The sequence below is a fragment of the Mauremys reevesii genome, linkage group 7 (assembly GCF_016161935.1).
Source record: "Mauremys reevesii isolate NIE-2019 linkage group 7, ASM1616193v1, whole genome shotgun sequence".
In the NCBI taxonomy this organism is placed as follows: Eukaryota; Metazoa; Chordata; order Testudines; family Geoemydidae; genus Mauremys; species Mauremys reevesii.
The window spans coordinates 116785522-116800937 of NC_052629.1; the positions used below are offsets into that span (position 1 = coordinate 116785522).

Consider the following 15416-nt stretch of genomic DNA (forward strand, 5'->3'; position numbering starts at 1 on the left):
GCAGCCTTTTGGTAGTCCCCAATGAGGATCACTTATGAGACCTCTGTACAGCTGTTTCACTCTTCACACATTGCTCAGGAAATCAACAACTTTCTTATCAAAGCATAGTTTGAACTGGAATTTATTTTCTGATTGGTTAATTATTCTCAGTGTTCCATGGGTGGTGTTACTGCTCAAGAAAGCCTATCAGATCATAGGAAATCAAAGACAACATATATATCAATTTATTTTAATTTAAAAATTGATAAGCGGTACATCATAGCAAGTCTGGGTCGCACACACAATCGTAAAGTTTGATTTCCTGCTTTCATTCTCTAATCCCATTTTTCAGTTGCTCATAACTACTTTCCTGTTCTGTGGAAAATTCTGAATTTTCAATTTTTTTCTTCCAGATCAGAACAAAGTTCTGAAATTTCATTTTGGGAAAACATTTAACTTCAACTTCATTTAAACATTTTGCTTCAATAAAGTTGAAACATTTAATTTTTGATAATGTCAAAACATTTTGATTTTTGTATTATGGATAACAAAAGTTAATTTTTTTGACCAGCTCTACTCAGAACTTTCTGACAAAAACTAATTTTGGGATGAAATTTACCATGCTTGGTCTCAGTCCAATAGTGCACCACATTTGAAGTTGCAGCTACAGATCTGTTTTGCACCTTCAGAGAATTGGGACTGTAGCTGACTGTAGATGGAAAATTCAAAATAATTCTTTAAAAATGTGTCCATGTCCATGCAATAACAGGAGAACCCCGGTTTTGGTTGCTGAAAGAAAAATGCAGAACAAAATAGTGATGTTCTACAGATATTTTACCCCAAGGGGGCTCAAGTAAATCCTAAAATGATCATCTGAAGAAAAAGGCTACCAATTAACTTTAGTTTTCTTCCTCAACAGCATTCCCCAGCCACAATGTCAGTACCTCTGCATCCCATGTCTCTCCTTCACCTTGTGCAAGGGGAAGGAGATCAGGTCAAAAACATTACATATCACATTACACGTTTTTCCCTAAGGTCTCTCCCCTCATTCCTTCATATCATGACAAAAGAAGTCTTGCACAACCAGCCTTTGCTGCTTTTTTTCCAAGTAAGGAATATATTTTTAAAAGATTTGAAGTATGATCTCAAATATTATTTGTGAACAAAGTCGTTTTCCTAAAAATTATTAAATGACTTCTAGAGTTGGTCAAATTTCCCCCCATTTCAATCTTTAAAGAAACATTTTCATCAAAATTTTGAGAAGGAAAAAACCTGTGATTAAATATTCATAACTACTCACTTTTTCCAACAAGCAGTTCCCTACCTGGTAATGCCTCTGATTCTGCAAATGCTTACACACCTAAGTAGTCCCATTGAACTTAATGAATAGTTAATTTGTTTGCTTAAAAATTAGTCAGTAATGCTTGTAGCTCATCACCAACTGAGAAAAATGAAATGTGAGATGGGTTATACTACGGCATGAGTGAAATCTGCATGAGTGAAACTACATCTGTGTAGTCACATGAGCACAAAACCCTAATGTAGATGTGCTGTGCTAGTACAAAACTGCACTATCCTGGTGCAAACCCCTAATGCAACTAGATTAAGTTGCACTGGAATAAACCTTGGTTTGTGTTGGTGCAGGGCACCTACATTAGGGGTCTGCAATGGGGTGTATCTTCATTGACATAGCTAGACACCGGTGCAAATTTTCTTAATGTAGACTGGGCCTAGAGGTGAGACTGAGACATGAATATCAAATCTTGCTTAAAATATTACAGTTTAACTGTTTCTCCTGATAAGTACGGAAGTATACAAGACAATAATAGGAAACTGGTGTGCATATCAGTGCTCTCAGATAATACTGAGCTATGAAACTACACACTTTGAGCAGAATACCTTTGAAAAAAGGTTATGTTGACCATCTCAAAAAATCCTCATTCTGCACAGAACCAGGAAATATGCATTTAATGACCATATCATATACCCTAGCTAGTCATTGCTTTGAAACTCACAATGCCAGACAGAAGGAGGTGGAAGATGTATGCCAAGGTAGAGATGCCTGTTCAGTTGAAACCTGTGGCTGAGTATTACAGGAAGAGTAGGAATGTGTTATGGGGAATTTATTAAACTATTTGAACATTACAGGTTTGACATTTCCAGATGAAATTGAGCCTCGTATGGTTCCATTTGCCGTACTTTCCATTTATGACTGGTTGAGAAGGAAGAGAGTTTAAGAGACGGTTTTCTCACCCACAACCCCCAGGCCACCTGAACAAATTGTGGGAGATGGTCTGAGTGGCACGTAAGAAGAAGATGAGAATAAGCAGGTAAGCAGCAGGGGCATATGGAGTGAGTGATCTAGTCATAGTGGAATCAAAAATATAGTGTAGTTGACAAAGAGGGGACAAGAGGATACAGAGAAGGGACTGACGGAAAATGTTTATATGGAGAAGGGGAAAGGGCATGCACCAGACAGAAAGGACCTTGATCAGAGAGAAGCACCTCAAAAGAGAGGTAGATCTAGGGCAGGCAGAGTAAATGTCTGGCGTGGGGACTAGGGAGGTATAGATTTCAAGCACAGCAGTCTAACTCTCGCATGCAGAAAGATTAGTAGTCAGCAGAAGAGCTGTGCTAGCTAGAGAAACCGAGAGTGTGTGCCTACCATTTATTCCACAGGCAGGAGATCTCTTGTTCCCATTGCAAGATGTGGGAACTCTAAGTGGTCTGAATAATTTCAGATTCTCTGAACGTGTGGTTACCTGCCCAGCAGCAGATAGCAAGTTATCTTCTTGTCTGTGCACCACCTTCTTCGTTAGGAGATTGCGGTGTTTGGAATAACAATGTGCTTGGTCACACATCAAGAGGGAAACCCCCCCAAACCAACAAACCCTCACTGAAATGAATGTAACCATGTATTTCAATGAAAGCAGGCCAGAGTGTTCCTGGCTTCGATGAAGGTTTTGGCCAAGTTATGCAGCACCTAAAATCATCACTGTTTCATTGCCAGTGTATGGCTCACCACCATTAGAGCCTCCTGTTAACATGGATTTTTTAACTCTAGCTGCTTAGCTAATTAAAGTCTCTTGTCTGGCTTTTCCAGTCACACCTGTGTTGGTGTTTGTGCGTGTATGTGTGCGTACGTGCATCCCAGGAGCCATGACAAGGAGAATGCCACGAGGGGCTTTGAGGGGAGCACACTCAGAAATGGCTTTATGCTCTGGCAATACCTTCACAGCTAGATACAGCCCATTTGCATGTGGTATACATCTGGGTACACTACCCGGCTTCTGTCACCCCCTTGGATCCAAACTGCATGTGCAGCTTCCAAATTGCACATCCTGCAAATAATCTGTTGCACAAGGTGATGGAGGTGATAGCTGCTGGAGACCTCACTCATCTGTCTCCACTGTGTTTTCCTGACCTTAGACAATGGGACCAAAGTAGGGTAGCTCTGCCCACATATCACAGTATAATATTTTAAGCAAGAATGTAAAGACTACCAAAACATTGCGGAAAAGTGACACCTTCTGTGGGCACAATTCCACAGGCATAATTGTTTATGAAATAATTCCCACCACTTTCAGAAGTCAAATACAAATTTCATTTTGGATCAGACTGAAATTTTTTTAAAAAAGAAAAAAAGTTTGGTAAATCACAAAGTTGAAAACAATTAACTTTGGGTAGAAAAAAATGTTTTATTCTGACAAAATCAAATGTTTCTTTTCAATTTCAACAGTAAGGAAATTTTGAAACAAAGCAATTTCAAACCAAAAAAATCAAAATGTTTAATTTAAAAAATGTCAAAATGAAACTTTTTTTTACTGAAATGAACAATTCAGTGAAACAAACACAAATCTGTAAAACTTAGCTGAACCTGCATTTGTCTCCAAAGAAGTTTTGGCCAAAATACTTTTGCACAGCTCTAATGCCTGTCTGTCTTTGGAAGAGGACAACAATGACTTCTAGTACTGCTTTCAAATGCAGCTAGGCTTCTGTGGAATACGGGGGCATGTGCACACCGAACTTTGCCAGCTCTACAAGGATCCAGTACCTCACTAGTCTGTGAATCTTAAACATCTATTACTTCACGGCTGTTCAGCACGTCTCTGAATGCACCCAAGAAAAAGTAGGATTTCGTTGTTAGCAGGAAACAGCAAACAAAGAACTGGCTTGTCATCCCACACAGAATATAATAAACTGATTAGAAAACCTTGGCTATATTATTTCATACTGTGGCTAAATAACTTTCCTTTGGAATACATATTGGAAGGGATAAAATTGGACATTCTTTGGGACCTAGTTTGCTGAGCCAGCACTTTGGCTTGCTACCAAGCAAATAAAATCAGTGCTTATAAAGTAAGAGATGAGACAATTTTCTGATCTATAAGGTTATTCTAAGATATTCTGACAGCCTCTAATTTAGCTGAGGGTATAAATGGAAAATTTGTGCTGAAATCCCTGTCTCAATTAGGAATTTTAGTTTTCAATTCTAAAATATCTTTTATAGCTAAGAGAAATAATAGCACCCCTGAGAAAAGTTTCGGCTGTCTCCCAGAACAATATAGGGTTATGGTACATGACAGGGTTAGGTGAGGTAAAAGTTTCCTGCTGCTCTTCCAAAAATATAGAAAATTGCTGTTCTTTAAATAGAAATGGGCTAATTTACCAATTAAAAGAGCTTGGAACAAAGAAGATGAAGTGGTATGAAATGAAGGTATTTCCAAATCTAGCAAAGAAAACCATACTGCAGAAGGTTGGGGAGATAATTAAGAAAGCAATCTAAGTGGGAGTAAGATTTATGGATTTGAGGATAAAAAATGAGTTGCTTTGCACTGGGATGTGGAACCTGTCAACTATCTAATAGTGATAATTCTAGACCATAAATGTATATTGGACTTTTTTCTCTTGCCAACAGAGTTTCCTTCTGCTTCAAGGCTGGCAAACCCCCTGGAATCTCACAGAGGACAATGAAGGTTTTAAAATTGGGTTACCGAAGTAAAGACTGTGTATTGTGGATAAATAAAGAATACATTTCGGGGGGTATTTATAGCTAGTCCTGGCAGTTCACAAGTTACTCAACTGTGAAAACATGACATACTAGAAGACCTAGTTTAACAATTTTTCTACAATTTTTAACCAAGAGTTTTAAAAAGGTATGGGAACTGATATTCGTTTCACCCAGTGGAGCCTCTGAAGTTAGGATGCTTACAGACAGAAGGATCCAACAATAAAATATCATCCCAATTTTTAAAACTCTCTAAATATTTTTCTAAAATATGTGTCATATCAAAAACATATTTAGGTAGATATTTTATGAGTAAGCAACAAAGTCATCCCAAAGAAATATCAGTAAAAACTTAATACCACAACACACCTTCATGTGTGACATATGTAACATGATCGTTCATAAGAACAAAAGATTAATGCCTAGGGAACAACAAACTTTTTATCAGCATAGTTTCTCAAACTGAGGTTGCTGCTTGTGTAGGGTGGGCCGGGCTGGTTTACCTACCCCATCCGCAGGTCTGGCCGATCGAGGCTCCCACTGGCTGCGGTTCGCTGCTTCAGGCCAATGGGAGCTGCTGGAAGTGGCGCGGGCCAAGGGACTTACTGGCTGCCACTTCCAACAGCCCCCATTGGCCTGCAGCGGTGAACCGCGGCCAGTGGGAACTGCGATCGGCTGGACCTGCAGACGGGGCAGGTAAACAAACTGGCCTGGCCTGCCAGAGGCTTTCCCTACACAAGCGGCAACCCCAGTTTGAGAAACACTGGCATAGGTTTAGGTTTCTGCATTACTCACAAATAGCAAAGCCTTAAGTCAATTATGCAGCTTATGCCAATTAAACCTTCATAGGCTCACGCCAACATGTAGCCTCTCTCTTTTGCACTCTCCCATTTATAAACAGACACTCACCCCTTAATTCAACGTATGATTAGTTCAGTGTGTGCTTCTGCTATTCAAACAAGACAGGAAACATCTGCACAGACACATCCCTTCATGGGTGTGTATGTCTTTTGTCTGGTTTGACTACATGATTCAGACTAGAAAGCAATATGCAGTTCTTAGACTAAAGAAAGACCAGGGACCGCAGGTTCAAGCCCGTAGGGATAAATTCAACTTCAACATCAGGCCTGAGTAGCTGAGTTGGATCTGGGGCACATGCATGTGTGAGGTGTCCAATGGCTAAAGTAGCCTCTGTGAAACATTACAGAGTCCTCTTCATGATAGGAGAAAAACTGGAGGAGGATCTTTATAGTAGCATATACTCTCCCCTCACCCCCCCACCCCATCAGTCTGCCTATGCTCCACCCCCACCTAACTGCCTTGCAGGGACCTCCTATTGAGAAGGGCTCTGCACCATGCAAGACATATGAAGATCCAAATGTCTATCCCTGGCTATGCATCTACACCATTTCAGCCATCAGGGGACTTGCCATGGCTGCAGAGCTGCCTTTCATTAAAATCACATGAGAAATAACACATAGATGCAAGAACTGTGGCAGGAGAATTATGCGGTCCCATGAGAGATTGCAAGAGTAAAAATGCACAAGGACTCAGGAGAGGTGATGCTGGAATTTTCAGTAAGGAGAATGGTTGGGACTAATGGGAAACATAAATGAGGGCATTTATGAGCTCTCGAGATTTACAAATAGCCTTCTGGTCGAAGAACTAGGAAATGCCAACTCATATTGAATGTTTTGGAATTTGGAAAATTCTAGCCATGGGAAAGATATGTACATATATAAAGAGGAAATAGATTGTTAGCATATTATTAGTGGCATTTTATTAAATATTCTGAAAAGAAACTTTGTAGCTGCCAGACTTAGTAATATGAGCTCATTCATTCCATCAGTATATCAAAGTGAGAGAATAAGGTGGGAAGGAGAAGCAAGGCCAGCTAAGCTATAGTGCACCAAAGGAGGAAAGGCGCAAAGTATATGGGCTAGATCCTCACTAGGTGTAAAGGGGCACAGTTCTATTGATTTCATTGGCAAGGACTCCTTCATACGAGGTAAGAATCGGACCTAGTGAATAGTGGTCTATTATCACTATTCTAATATCATTTTTATTACTATTTGTTAAGAGATTTTGCATGTGAAATTAATATTTTTGTTCTAAGAATACTGGGCTCAATTCTGATCTCCCTTATCCTAGTATAGCACAGGGATAACACCACTGACATCAACAGTTACCCCCAATTTACATTATGTTAACTGAGATCTGATCAGATCCATAATATGTAACCTCCGTAATTAGGAAGAATGATTTCTGCAATGTTCTTTTTAATTTTTAAGGAAAAAATGAGTAGTCAAAAAGAAAAAAATAATATATCCTGTAACTGGTTTTTATTACTATTATTATTAAATATTTATTGTAATAGTATGTAGAGTTCAATCCACTGTGCTAGGCATAGGACACATGTATAGTAAATGGCAGTTCCTGTCTCAAAAAGCCAACTTACCACGTGTTGTGGTGGATTCGCCATCACTGGAAATTTTCAAATAAAGGCCATGTCTTTTAGATTCTAGGCTCTTTGGGGTGGATAAAAGAAACACGCAGAGTGTAGGATAGGGGGCTGCGGCAGATGAGGTAGTAGAAAGTAATAGAATTTTTTGCAGTCAAGAGCAATAATCACGTCTAGTCACATATGAGAAGATGGGATATGAACCTTTATCAATTTAAGCTAGTGCAGTTCTTGAGTAGCCTGAAGCCTGATGGATGGCCAGGACCCTACAATATGTTGGGAGAGTTGCCAATAATATGTTAGAACTGCTGATAAATAGCGTCCTATCACTAGTCTAAACATAGCAAACATTTTTATTTCACTGGGAGGCAGTGTGCCTTAGGGATAAGTGCACTGGACTAGGACTCAGGAGATCCAGGTTCCATTCCCAGCTCTGGTACTGGCCTACTGGGTAACCTTGGGAAAGCTAGACAAACTTAGACTAGAAATAAGGTGCAAATTTGTAACTGTGAGGGTAATTAACCATTCTCTGTAACTTGAAGTCTTTAAATCATGATTTGAGGACTGTGGAACCCAGCCAGAGTTTAGGGGTCTATTACAGAAGTGGGTGGGTGAGGTTCTGTGGCCTGCAATGTGCAGGAGCTCAGGCTAGCATGATCATGATGGCCCTTAAAGATAGGCAACCTATGGCACGCGTACTGAAGGCAGCACGCGAGCTGATTTTCAGTGGCACTCACAATGCCCGGGTCCTGGCCACCAGTCTGGGGGGCTCTGCATTTTAATTTAATTTTAAATGAAGCTTCTTAAACATTTTAAAACCCTTATTTTACATACAACAATAGTTTAGTTATATATTAAAGACTTATAGAAAGAGACCTTCTAAAAAGGTTAAAATGTATTACTGGTACATGAAACCTTAAATTAGAGTGAATGAATGAAGATTCGGCACAGCACTTCTGAAAGGTAGCTGACCCCTGGTCTATGTCAAGATAAGGGCAATGAAAATGATTGTGGGTATGGAACAGCTTCAATATGGGAGAGATTAAAAAGACTGGGACTGTTCATCTTAGAAAAGAGATGACTAATGGGGGATATTGTAGAGTTTTATAATATCATTAATGATATGATGAAAGCGAATAGGGAAGTGTTATTTATCCCTTCATATAACACAAGAACTAGGGTTCACCTGATGAAATTAATAGGCAGCAGGTTTAAAACAAACAAAAGGTTCTTCACACAATGTAGAGTCAACTTGTGGAACTCACTGCTAGGGGATGCTGTTAAGGGCAAAAATATAACTGGTTTAAAAAAGAATTAGATAAGTTCATGGAGGATAGATCCATCAATGGCTACTAGCCAAGATGGTCAGGGATGAACCCCATGGTCCGGCTGTCCCTAAACCTCCAAGTGCCAGGCTGAGACTGGATGACATGGGATGGATCACTCAAAATTGTTCTGTTTTGTACATTCCCTCTGAAGCATCTGGCACCAACCACTGTTGGAAACAGGATACTGGGCTAGATGGACCATAGGTCTGACCCAGTGTGGCTGTTCTTATATTCTTATGTTTTAAAGAGCAAGCTTTGGTCCACTGTCAGGGTTAGATAATTGTATCAAAAAGAAAAATATTAATTTGTGGCTTTAGAAAGCTGCAATCATTTTGTCACGCGAAAGTGGGAGTTAATTTGAAATGTTGCCTTTTTCTAAAATCTTGTTATAACTTCATGAATGAGTCCTGCACATCCTTTTGGAAACAGAACAGAACCGTACAATCAGACTTTTCAATATATTCTCTTTAGGGATTACTAAGCACAGAAATGTCTCCCATCCAAGTAAATTTATCACTGCATGCTGTAAAGCACCTACAATATATACAATCAGTGAGAGCCACCTTTCTTGTTTTCTTTTTCCTCCTTTGACTAAGTAATTCTTTACATGTAAAAATCAAATATAAACAGAACTAAGACTAAAATAATACTGTCTTGGAACTTCACTTAAATTAGAGCTGTAAGAACTTGGGAATGTTTACATTTCATTCTTGAAGTCCTCATCTGTTTATATCTAAACTGCAATCTGAATTTAGACATAACTACAAGTTTCAGTAAAATAACAGAGCGTTCCCTTGAGCCAGAGTCCTGGAAATCCAGCATTTTTTCTTCATTAATATCTAAAACCCTGTTCAATAAGAATTTAGCTACTTTTATCCTGATATGAAACTTAGAGGTTGCCTCTTTCACTCCACTGCCTGCTGCTTCTAAATAAAGCAGTGCTGGTGGTGGAGGTGGTGTTTGTGAGTCATAAACACGCTGTCATTGTAACATGTCAGCTTTCTCCAAAAGAAACATTTGTATACACGAGATTATTTTATTATTAGTTTAAGAAGGTTCGTTTAGATCCCAGTGAAGCCATGAGGAAGAATTATGCACTTAAGCATTTCTATCTCTGATGTGTAATGCCTTGCAGACATTTAACATGCTGAGACAAACAAGAGAATCCCCAGAGTCCTCATCTACTACGGGACTTATTTCATACTGCATCAATAATGTAAATTGAGATGTGAAGATAGCTCCCTGTTTTTGTAAGGTTTGATTATGCTAGTGCAGACAACATCTACTCAGCTTTGCTGGAAATACTGAAGTCAGCTCCCTTGTAAAACACTAGGTAATTCTTTATTTTAATGTCAAAAATGTTTTTATTACCATGGCACTAGTGTGATCACACTCCTTTAGTATGATAAAATATTGACCTCTACATTTTCCAAGCATCATGTGGGGGTTTAGTCAAGTAACTTACTGATGTTAAAGAAAAGGAAAATGTAAAGGTTAATCTCTTTTTACAATCCTAACTAACTAAAATAACCCCTGGTGCTAGTTATTTCTGTTATTATTGGGCTAAATTGTACAATACTTAATCACTTCGGTGAGCACTTATTCACACAAGTAGTCTTCATACAAGTGATGTCAATGGTACTTCTTGTGTGAGTAACAAAAGGATTGCACAATCTAGCCCAGGGGTAGGTAACCTATGGTATGCGTGCCAAAGGCCCATATTTACTATAATGTACAGTACATGGAAAAAATATAAAATACATCTATCCAAAACTTCCAAATATCTTTTCCTGCCAAGATGCATAAACGTTTCCTTTCACCCATCAAATTATTTTAATTACAGCTGCTGAGCTTCATAATTATTTTTAGTCGGGCTGCCTCTTCTGTTATTACTGAACATATGATATGTACTGTATTGCATTTACTCATATTCCCTTTACACATATTATCCTGTGTTTTATTATACAAGGCAAGTCCTTTAGCTAAGATTCTGAAGTGTTTTTCCATTATATACCACCCTCATATCCCTATGAAACATTCACATTTTGGGTAGTCATTTTCTATGTTTGGTCTTTGAGTAAAGGAAGAATTTTGTTGGAGGAAGAGGAGGGAGCATTGGAGCAAAAGCTTGAAGGCTTATTTTTGAGTTTTAGGAGAGAAAAAAGCAAATAGATTTTTTTTTTACAGTGCAAAATCTAACAACTGGGGGTGGAGGTGGAGGAGGCTACAGTAAAACCAGCTGAAATCTGAAAATCGAAACTTGGCATGAACACAGTCATCACTGAGAACCAGGAGCCTTATTCTTCAACCCAAATCCCATTGGTTTCATAACTACATATGATGCAGGGCAACAGAGAATTGGGACCCTAATCTTTTCATGTCCTGACTTCTTGTGATTTTTAACAATGCAACCTTAATTTTGCAATAATGCAGCATTCTGCAGTTAATAAAGCATAAGGTAATTATCCAAAATCAAAAGCTGGCTGCAGATGACTATTGGACAATTGGAACTCAAATATACACCACTGAGGCACCTGTGTGTTTGAGTGCTTCTGAAACACATGCCATTTATAACACTACAATAGCGAGACTCTTCTGAAAGACACTGCTAAATGTGCAAGTCACTTAACCAGGAAGAATTTGTATTGCATTTGTGAAAGCAAAATTACAATAGCTGACAAAACATGAAAGTTTCATCATGGTGGATTAGACTGCTCACAAGGAATTCAAAGGAATTTATCATTATTCAACATTTCAGCTAGTGTTCTCTTAACATGTCTTCAGGGAGTAGATTTGTCTTTGGTCTCTGTAGGAAACCCATACTCATAAAAAGGTTAGATTGGAGGAACTTAGTAAATATAACAAACAGCTTCTATCTTGTTAGAATATAGAGCAAGACAAGCAAATATGTGCTACTCCTATGCTATTGTGTCACCAAGAAAATATGCATGCTGCCTCATGTCTGATATAATTGTTTCCTTGCTAAAGAATCTTCACTGAGGGGGGGGGGAAATGACAACTGACTTTAAGATGACTTGCCCCCTCCTTCCCTTGCTAACCTGAACGATGTTTGCAAAGTTCTCTTTCCCTTTTCATCTGCCAAGGTACTTAGATGGCCTAAAACTCAGCGTCCCCTCTCCTTCTCCCTGAGTTTCAGGTAGGGAAAGCTCTCCCTGTGATTTCCTTAATCAGGGCCTCCAAAGATCTTTTCAAGGATGCTAAGCAAAATTAGGGAAGTGAAGAGGTGATAATTATGAGTAAAAAAGATGTTTGACCGTGTAGAAGAAAGATCACCAATTGCTTTGGAGTAAGGGCAAGAACAAAGTGCAGCTTAGCATGTTTAGGGGAAAGAGGATATACAGGTACCAAATAAGGAATCTTGGTTGTGGTGGATCAGTGTGAAAAGTCCTAGTGGTGGCCTCTCTGTCCCAAATATACAAGACTTGATTCATAAAGAATTAAAAAAAGGATAAAATAATCAATGCCAATCAACATGGATTTATGGAAAAGAGATCTTTTCAAAGTAATTTGATTGTCTTTATGAGATTACACATTTGGTTGATAAAGGTAACAGTGCTGATGTAATATACTTAGGCTTCTGTAAGGCTTTGTACCACACAACATTTTGATTAAGAAACCGGAACCATACAAAATCAACATGGGGCAGAGTGAATAGATTAAAAAGTAGCTATAAATGGGGAATCATCATAGTCTCTAAGGTGCCACAAGTACTCCTGTTCTTTTTGTGTTTTTAGTAGGGTTCTGCACGGAGTGGTTCTTGGCCCTACGCTATTTCGCATTTTTATCAGTGACCTGAAATAGAACACAAAATCATTACTAATAAAGTATGCAGCTCACACCAAATTAAGGGAGTGGTCAAGAATGAAGAGTAGAGGTCAGTGACACAGAACAATCAGGATCACTTGGTAAACTGGGTGAAAGCAAGCAGTACTCATTTCAGCATGGCCTAATGTAAAGTCATACAGCTAGGAACAAAGAATGCAAGCCATTCTTACAGGATGGGGGACTTTATCTTGGGAAGCAGAGAGTCTGAAAAAGACTTGAGGGGGGGGAGGGGGATCATGGTAGGTAAACAGCTGAACATGAGCTCCCAGTGCAATGCTGTGGCCAAAAGAACTAATGTTGTCCTTGGACATACAAGCAGGAGAATACTGAGTAGGGGTGGAAACGTTTTATTACCTCTGTTTTTGGCACTGGTGCAACCACTAGTTGAATGCTGTGTCCAGTTCTGGTGCCCACACTTCAAGAAGAATGTTGAAAAACTAGAAAGACAGGCATCAGAGGAGGGCCAGAAGAATGACTGAGGGATTGGAAATTGTGTTATAGTGAGGTACTCAAAAGCTCAATCTATTTAACATATCAAAGAGAAGGGTAAGGGATGACTTGATCACAGTCTTTAAGTACCTACATAGGGAACAGAAATGTGATAGTAGAGGGATCCTCAGTCTAACAGACAAAAGTATAACAAGTTGCAATGGTTGGAATTTGAAATTAGACAAATTTAGACTAGAAATAAGATGGACATTTTTAAGTGAGGGCAATTAACCATTGGAATAACTTACCAAAGGCTGTGAAGGAATCTCCAATGTTAGACAGTTTTAAATCAAGACAATGTATTTTTTTCTAAAAGGTATGCTCTAGTTCAAACAGGAATCAATTCAGGCAAGTTCTCTGGCTTGTGTTGTGGAGGAGGTCAGACTAGATGTTCACAATGCTCCCTTCTCGCTTTATAATCTATGAAGGGTCTTACCGACAATGGTGAGAAGTTGCTCACTTGAGTAGTTCCGTTGAAGACAATGAACTGCTCTGGTGAGCAGTTACTCACATATGTAGACCCATAATGAGAGAACTCACGTCACTATTCACTGATGTCAGCAAGGAGTTCACAGCCCAACTCCAAGTCTCAGAACATGGGAATTACTCGGCCACAGTTTTCTGGTGCCACTATTGCCCTCTGAGACAGAACCACATTATCTTCCACCCCACTCCTCTCTCATAGCAGATGGACACCAGTTCCATAGCGAAGGAAATCTCTGAAGATGCAGGAACAGGATCTACCCCTAATTTCATTTCACACCTAAAATACATGACTCCAGGGAGTTGTCCCATGAAATTTTGCCTCCATACTCCAGTGGAAGGACTCCTATACACACGTATCTGCCTAGGGCTCTCTTGGGCTCCTTGTGGGCCAGGCATTTGGTTTCGGGTTTGGCCCCTAAATGCCTCAGTCCAACATATTCACATTTTAAATTGTTTTCCACCTGAAAATTGTTGGGGCAGTTTTCTGTCTCAGACAGCTGAATATTAAAACATTGTTCTCATCCCTCAGGGTATTGTTGCTTTCACCTGACCCAAAAGTAATGGGACTCTATTCAGGTGCATTCCCCTGTTACTATGGAAGAGTAAGAAAAGGAGAAGACATATTCAAGAGAATTAAAAACAAGTAATTTTTATTAGGGTGGCTGTTATTGGAGTTCAGTTAACAGGTCCATTGTTGTTCAACTGGGCAATACGTTGGTTTGATTGTGACAGTGTACGTAGAAGACTGTGCTGGAATTAAATTGAAAAACTCAACTTTCTAAGGATTTAAGGTGGGAGTTTCAAAAGAGCTGAGCTCCCAATGACATCAGCGATAAAACTCTGATTGGCTTGAAGTAGCACCAATGCTGAACCAATTCAATATTTTATTAAACAAACCAAACCAAACAAAACAAAATGATCTGTCTAATGGTACTTACATGACATCAGAAGTGTTCTTTGTGCTTACAGTAAAATTCATTCCAGATAATTCCAAGCTAAGGACCATAGTTCCTATTATTTAATGTTTTGTCTTACGTAAGCACAGTTTTCTTGCAACATGTCCACTGATTATTACTTTTATAAGGGAAGGTTCAGAAATATATTTGGGCTTCTCCTAGAAAAAAAAAAGAGACAAATGCACAATGGAAATGATGTATTTAGCCTCCAGGAGCTACACCTTATCCCTTTATAAAAGCAATTGGCAAGCAAATCTACAGAATATGTTTTGATTCAACTCTAAGGGATGAAAAAGAAATACTTGCCTGCTTCCAAAGTTCAAGCAAAGATGCTCACATTGCAGCTGCCGAGATGGGAGGCGGAAGAAAATGGGGGAATTGAACCAAGGGGAGAATAAGTAAAAAAAATATTTATACATTCTGTTGTTCAGCTCTAATTGCTTCAAAGATTATTTATTTTTCTTTTTTTGAAAATAGCTTGCAGCTTCTTAACATATTTTTCAAAGAAGGTGCTGCAAGGCATAATAAAAAGCAAGCAGGGATATGCTTTTTTGAATAGACTGAAATAATTAATGTGAAAATGCTTCCACTTGGGCATTGTTATTTATTTTTTATGAACTAAAATACATTATTTTTGCTTTTAAAAATGAGCTAATGTGTCACACAGAAGTCATGGTTTCTTTAATCTTGAAATAATGTTAATTTAGAATGGTTTTGGGGAATCTGAATTTTAGAAAAATCCATTCTATTGTTTGTAGCTGACATCGCAAAGCTGCCTACAGACCTCACAACACCGTCCCGGCTCACTGTTCTGTTATCCAACCTAGGCTTCAGACCTCATAACTTTTTAGGTTTGACCATGT

The 15416-nt window shown here is 38.9% G+C and overlaps 1 long non-coding RNA gene across 1 annotated transcript in view; it reads right to left on the bottom strand.

The window, feature by feature from the left end:
• Positions 1–613: 613 nt before the first annotated feature.
• LOC120369083 overlaps positions 614–15416 on the bottom strand; it is a 181148-nt gene continuing 166345 nt past the window's right edge. The window contains exons 2-3 of the long non-coding RNA XR_005582922.1: positions 14536–14711; positions 614–768 (exon numbers count right to left, since the gene is read on the bottom strand). This is a non-coding gene — a long non-coding RNA (uncharacterized LOC120369083). The remainder of the gene's footprint in view (positions 769–14535; positions 14712–15416) is intronic.